General features: G+C 53.2%; 1 protein-coding gene across 1 annotated transcript in view; it reads right to left on the bottom strand.

Annotated features, from left to right (window-relative positions):
* Positions 1–7,246, bottom strand: part of MEX3B (mex-3 RNA binding family member B) — a 74,780-nt gene that overhangs the window by 66,788 nt on the left and 746 nt on the right. The window lies entirely within an intron of this gene.

Below are 7,246 nucleotides of genomic sequence, written 5' to 3'. Positions count from 1 at the left end.
GCGCGCAGGCGGAGGCTCCCCGGTGCTCGCTCCCCGCGTGAGCCCGGGCCCCGGTGTGCCCTGCGTAGACGAGGGGGCAGGTCGTCCTCGCCCTGGCCACCTCGTGGGTTCGGAGAATGACTGTGACCGTAGATGCGAGCGCGCTCGGTAATCAGGGGACACTGCTGCAAACGCCTTTACTTTTGAGGACAGGAGGGCGTGTCCCTGCGTGCTCACCTGGAGCTGTCTTGGAGAAGAGGTGCTGATTGCTTCCTCGGGGAAATGAGGCTTAGAAGGCACTTGGAGGGGTTATTTCCTCGGGACGGGTGTGTCAGCTTGCCTGAGCCTGGGCTCTGTGTGTGTGTGTGTGTGTGTGTGTGTGTGTGTGTGTGTGTGTGTGAGCGCGCGCGCGCGCGCGCGCGCGTGCGCGTGAAGCGAGGAATGGTAGATGGGGCGGGGCGGGTGCTCAGTCCTCCGGAGAGCCACCACCTAGTAGCCAGGGAATTCTTGTATTTTTCGATCTGGCTTGTGGACTCCGTGCCACCACTCTGTGGATGAGGAAGGGGCGCCTGGAGGAAGGAGCTGCTCCGTGGAGAGGGTCCTGCCTGGGAAGGCCTCCTCCGGGCCTGGAAACGCCAGGGCAGACAGGGGAAGGACTCCCAACAGCCTCGGCGCTTACATCTTGCCAACACCACAGGCTCGCTGCTGGCCACTTAGCTCTGTTTCTAGGAATTTAATAACTTCCCGATTGGGCCAACTGAGGTTTCCTTTTTCAAACAACACCATGAAAGTCAAGTTGGTCCTCAGCGTCCACTGCCAGTGAGGCCTGCACACGGGAACTGGACTCTCCCCACACGGGGTGGCTCATGCTAGGGGCCAGGCCCGCACACACCCTCCCCTACCTGCTCTGTGAAGATTTCAGATGGGTTCAATCCGAAATTTGTTGGGAGGACAGCACGCTCCAGAGTCCCTGGGGTCCTTGGGTCATTCCCAGGACAGGGCAGGTGACACTTTCCGTCCCTAGCAGATCATGAAGGTGGGAACTGTACCCGGCCTAACTTCTGAGGTGCAGTGGAAGCACACATCTTAGCCCACTTGGAGGATTAGCTCAAAGTCTGGCCCAAGGAATTCACGGAGAGCTACCAATCGTAAGGTGCCCTTTGGCATTCCCTGCGGCCCAGGCCACCCCCCCGGAGGCCAGGGTGCTTCGGTGACCCCTGTGCAAAGATCAGGGGCTTTCTGAAGGCGCCCGCAAACCGAAGGGTCTCCTGAGCGTCTAGGAGGCTGATGATTGTGGGAGCAGGAGCCGTGATGGTTGAGAGACCCCCCAGCTGCCAGTCTCGGAGAAGAGTCTAGTCTGTAGCTTCCCACCTGCCTCAGCGGGTTGTTTGAGCAGATGGATAATGACGGTGCAGGGTAACTGGCTGCAAATTACAAAGGGCTGAGCAAACGTGTGGGCGGCGTGGCCTTAACCCACAGCCACTTCTCTCCCTGTATCCAGTGTGCACCGGTCAGGGTGCTTTCTGACACTTGAATGCTATTATAAAAGTAACAATCTGGAAAATTTAATTCCCAATTAATGGATTTAACAAGCCAAGACGTGATACAACTTGCAAAGTCCAGTTCTGTTTTTAAATAGAGAACACACCCACCTCCGTAGTTTTTGGCTAGACTTTCCCAGGCTCCTTTAGGACCCCAGAGCTTAACTACTTTTCCCGACACAGGACGTGTTCCCTAAGGACTGCCCCGACGTGGCCATGTTTGTTTTGTTATTCTTAGCAAAAGTGAGAAGCTTGCAGAGTGTGGTCTGGTAATACAATCGAGGGTTTCAGTTGACGCAAATTAAGAAAAGGTAAAGCCACTCAAAACCAGCCAAGGTTAACGACAAGACCACCTTGGACTTGTTTCCGGAGGATCCAGGCTCTTCTGCGGACATCTTGCTTACTTCTGCAAACTGAGCAGCTGGCCAATGCCGCGGAAATCCTCACAGGAGAATGAGCGCACTCAGGTCCACTCACTGCACACTACTGAGTAGCTGTGTACTTTATTACAGGCACCGAGGGACGTGCTGACGGCCCAGGAACACACGTGGCGAGGGAGGGTCCCATCCCCGGGAGCCCTGGTCCCGTCCAAAGGCAGTTGCACAGCAGGGGCGAGTGCCCGGATGGGAGTAGGGTCCCGGGAAGGCTTGCCAGAGGCGGGGACGTTGTGAGGTGTGAATTGAAATTGGAACCTGGTTATCTGGTAGGAACTCAGTCCGGTTCATGAACGGGCGAGTGAGCCAGGTTGAAAAGGCTCCTGGTGGGATTTTCTTCCAGAAACGTGGGTAACCGTCTCCCGGAAGCAGCTCAGATGAGCCACAGCCACAACTGTGTCACGTCCAGTGATCACAGGTGGCATTTATTCAGCACTTGCTGTGTGCCAGGCAGTTTACCACAATGCAGTAAATACTTCTGTTGTCCCCATTTTACAGATGAAGGTAAGGGAAGCCTCTTGCCCAGGCAGAAGCAGATTTATCTTGAAGCAAGTGAAGCCTGAGCTTCTGGGCCCTTCATGTGCACAGGGCCTTTGCACGGCCATGGGAAGGGTCAAAGCAATTTATTTACAGGATCGTGTGTTTTAGTAAAATTTTCAAGAGTAAAGCCTTTGTTCTTTTCCTTAAGGGGAGCCCCTCCGGTGATGTGACCTTTGGGCCCAATAAATCGTAGATTTGCTGTTGTGTTTCATTCAGGTCACACAGGTGATAAATGGTACCGGGCCTGTGAGTGGAACCAGCCCACGTTCCTGCCCACCTCTGGGCTGTGGCTCTTCAACTGGAGGTTGGAAATAATAGTGGGATCACGTTTTATTTTCATGTTGCAAGTTCTGAACATCTTTATTGGATTCGTTTTTGAAAGTAATACATGCTTAGCTTAAAAGTTAAATGGCGCTAAAAGGCTTAATAAAACCAAAAGCACCTTTACTTGCTGTAAACGGAAGGGAAAAACTGAAAGCGAATCCTAGCATGCATTTATATTTATAAAAGCTTTTGGAATTATGAGAGTAGAGAGGGAGAAAGTGTCATACATTTTATAAAACGGGCCTTTAAAAGTAGCCTGACTTCCCGAATTTAAACATTCATTTAGCTAATCATCAGTAATAACCATTCTGCAGCGTCAGAAAGGAGTAAGAACCAGAGGGGGTGATCTTAAAACCTTGAAGATACACAGGAATTCGGGGAGGCTGGAGGCCCATGACCTTCGGGAAGGAGGCGCCCCCCCTTCTTCTTCGTGAGCAGGGATGAGATGGACCCTTGAATCCCACACTTGGCCCCGACTCCCGGCGGACCCCCTGTCCACGAGCTGAGGAATCCTAGCAGGTGGTAGAACCTCAGGATGCTAGCGGGTGTGTGGTCCCAAACCTTCATCTGGCGGAGAACGGGGGAACCGGAGGGACAGGAAGTGGCTGGCCCAGAGCCACGGACTCATCGACGGTGCGTCTGGGCTGGGGACCCGGAGCCCTGACTTCTGACACGAAGGGTCCATTCTTTCTCAAGTAATTTAAGGAAATCGGGGCTGCCCCTAGCTCACCCTCGGTGTGTCCTGGGCCAGCGTGGGGTAGGCTCCGCCCCATTTGCCACCGTCAAACCCGCGTGGAACAGGACAGCTGCCCGGCTCATCTAGGTGGGGGCCGCCCTGCGAGGCATCTGCAGAACGGCGGGCTCACCCACCCTCTTACTCCCTGCCCCTTCCCTGAACTAAACAGGGCACCGTGGTGAGGGCCCCAGGAGCTGGGGACCCTGCGTGCGGGAGGCGGTGAGGCAGCCCGGCTCCACGGTCCCAGCCCCTCACTAAGCTGCTGGCGGGACCCCCACACCGTGGAAATACAGTGAACAAACAGCGGGCTCTGGCCTATGGCTGAGGCAGTCACCATGCTAAATGCCCGGACGGTGTCGGTTCTCACGGCGCACTGATAAACTGGTGACCATTTCTGTTCCAGAAAGGTCCCATTCTGGGAAGTAGGTTCGGAATCCAGCGACCCCAGAGCCCAAACTCCAGCCAGCCAACCAACCTTCTCAAATAGAAGTGTGTCCAGAAGAAGACAGGCACGAGTGTGAAAAGACTCAACATCGTGGTGGAAGCGATGTGATCAACCGAAGGAGTCGGGACTCTTACAACAGAGCAAAGTCCTGGGGCCCAAAGGGTTTCTTCGTCAGAGTTGAGGATGGCAGATTACAAAACAGCAGCCCTGGATTAAATAAAGGTGACGTGCATCACTGTCCTAATGCTCCGCAAAGGGAGCCTCAAAGGTCGGAAATGGGAAGACTTGTTCTGTGAAAGTACAGCAGGGGATGGGGGAGACCAGGATAGATGCTTCTGGAAGGCAGATACCAGCAGAGGACGGAGCTCCCTGCAGATGGGGGGACCACCTCCCAGACCCCTGCGTCCACAGGTGCATCGGGTCAGGGGTGACGTCTTGAGTTCTCCTCAGTCTGTTGACATTCAGCTGGTCAGCTCATCTCTTAGCTTTGGTGTTCTCGTCTGTAAAATCGGAAAATTAGTCCTTCCTTAGGCAACAAAGGGGGGCTGCCCTTTCTCGCCAGTGGGGTGTAGACACAGTCTTGTTCATCTTCTTCTTAAGTGACAGAATTCAGAGCAAAAAGGGATTGAAAGCTCTAATCTTTTTTAATTCTGTTTGACCACACCTTTTCTGTTCTCATTACTTCAAAAAAAATAACCAAGAAATACCTTTATAACCTGAAGACTTCGTGTCTTGTCAGCACCACCCTGAAAAGTCAAGATGCTAATTAATGAAATGGGGCAGTGAACTCCGCACAGCGAACTCTGAACTACTAGCCAGTTCAGCATCGCGCTAAAATGATTTCTTCCCCGTGCATTTCGGTTCAGAAGATAAAAATTATGTCAACAGAGCTATTAAAATTTTAGCTAATAATAGAATCGTTTTTGTTATGCTGATAAAACAGATCTACAGCTTTATTTAAAGTCCACAGCTGTCATTGTAGTAAAACGCGTCCGAGGCTACACAGAGAAAATTTGCGGACTCTAAAGCAAAGAAATACAAATGCGAGAATGCCTTTCAGGAAGCGTGAGCACCAGTCAACTTAACCGAAGAAGTAAAATAGAGGCCATGATGGAAATTCCAGGACTCAGAAGAAAAGAAGGAAGATGGGGTCTCCAGCAGCAGAATCTTAAGAAGCACTGTAAGTGCAAAGTATACAAAAAGCGTAAATCAACCAAATAAAACAGACCCAGCAGGTGGGTAGGAATGGGGTGGAGGAGGCTGAACGCCCCGCTGGGTTGGTTCTCAGGGAGAACTTGACCTTGCCGAGGTCCCGGCCGGGCCGTGGTCTCTGGGGCCGGACCGGCAGGTGAGAGAGCTTCCGGCCGGGCCTCGTTTTTGAGCGTCTGTGTGTCTTCTCGTCCTGCACTCCGCTCCCTGGTCTGTGAGCCCAGGCCTCCATCCCCGCCGCCCAGGCTGACGTGCAGGGTGACGGGGGACGCTCACGGAATCACCCGTACCCTCTGTCGTGTCCACTGTGCTGAGCGGCACGCGCTGGCCTCAGATCAGAGCTGGGCCACTAGAGCCATCGCAGACCGTCAGAAAGAAGCCCACACGGGAAGGTGTCCCCCGGATGTGACAGGGGTAGACGTGGTAACGGGCCGGGGCAGAAGCCAACGAGTTAAGCTTGAAAAAGGAAATCATAAAATAACCGAATGTTTCCATAATTTTGGAGTAGGAAGGCTCTCTGGCCGCGACCCCACCAGCGAGGCCTCCCCAGATGTGACGCACCGGTGTGGCCTTGGACGGCACACAGACAGGCCTCTTAATTGTTTTAACTATTATACATTCATTTTAATCGTCTTATAAAATCGTATTAGTATATGAAACCTTAGAATTGACTGATACTGAGGCAAGGAGAAGCGGAAGTCGGTGTGTGTTTTAAAAGGAAGCCAATCTGGACAAAACTACTAGGTGCTTAACAGCACAGCTGGTTCTCGGATATGGTAACATGTATCCTGCAGGTGTTCCGTGCGTGAGGGGCGATGCCGAGCTGGGAATGATGGGGGAGAAGATCCTCTAATTAGGCTAATTCTTTAAGGAGTCATTTATCATTAGAATTGAAGAATTTTTTGATTTTTTAAATGTTTATTGATTTTTGAGAGGGAGAGAGACAGAGCATGAACGGGGAGGTGCAGAGGGGGAGACACAGAATCCAAAGCAGCTCCAGGCTCTGAGCTGTCAGCACAGAGACCGACGCAGGGCTCAAACTCACAAACTCTGAGATCATGACCTGTGCCGAAGTCAGACGCTTAACTGACTGAGCCACCCAGGTGCTTCTATAATTAGAATTTTATGCAATTGGTCAAAACACAACTTTTTTGGGAGGTGGGGCATATGGAATCTTCCAGAAGTTCATCTGAGAGATCACAGAAGAACAAGGGGGGTTAGGAGCAGCTGTCACAACACCAGATGTCAACACCTTTTATGACCTCGAACAGACAAGAGCATGGCATCCAAGCCAAGGGGAGGAAGTTCCGAAGCCGGTGCGGGAGGGTGTAAGTTCCTCTTGGCAGGTCCCGGACACATCTGTCCCAGAGGCACCGGGCTGGGGATCGGGAACAGCGGAGTGACCCAGGAGGGACGTCTGGAAGGGGAGAGCGCGTGGATGAGCTGACCCACAGGGATCTGTGTGACCTCACGACCCACGAGTGCCATGGAGGACAAGACCACAGCGCCAGGAATTTGTAAAGGGGGAGACCTGGAAATTCTTACGACAGAGAGGACTTCATCTCGGGCCTCCAAGTCCATAACTGACGAGCTAAGAAAATGTTTTCACGCACAAATTAAAAAAAAAAAAAACAACAGGAAAAGTTGTGATATTTCCTGAGCACTTACTACACACAAGGATGGGCTGGTTCTGTCCTTCGATAGTCCCGATAGTCCGGTGAAGTCGGGACCGTCCGTGTTTATACTTTCACCCCGAGGAAGCCGAGCCTGGGCTGGCCGGCAGCAGGCACGCGTTCAGGACCTCTGAGCGCGAGTTCTCTCTCACCGTGTTTTAAAAACACTTTTAGGCCGGCTGGGGAGGCACGGGCCGGGCTGCTGTGTTCCAGCCTGGCCATGGCAGCGGCTCCGCTGAAAGTGTGCATCGTGGGCTCGGGGAACTGGTGAGCGGCGCGGGCTCCGCCTCCAGGAAGCCCCTCTCCCGGGCGGGCTAGGGCCGCGCGTCCCTGCCGCAGCGTGGGCACCGGGCACCGCGCCCAGG

Source organism: Suricata suricatta, chromosome 9, assembly GCF_006229205.1.
Source record: "Suricata suricatta isolate VVHF042 chromosome 9, meerkat_22Aug2017_6uvM2_HiC, whole genome shotgun sequence".
Taxonomy (NCBI): domain Eukaryota; kingdom Metazoa; phylum Chordata; class Mammalia; order Carnivora; family Herpestidae; genus Suricata; species Suricata suricatta.
Note: the sequence above shows the minus strand (reverse complement) of the source record. Positions and strands in the feature narration are given on the sequence as shown.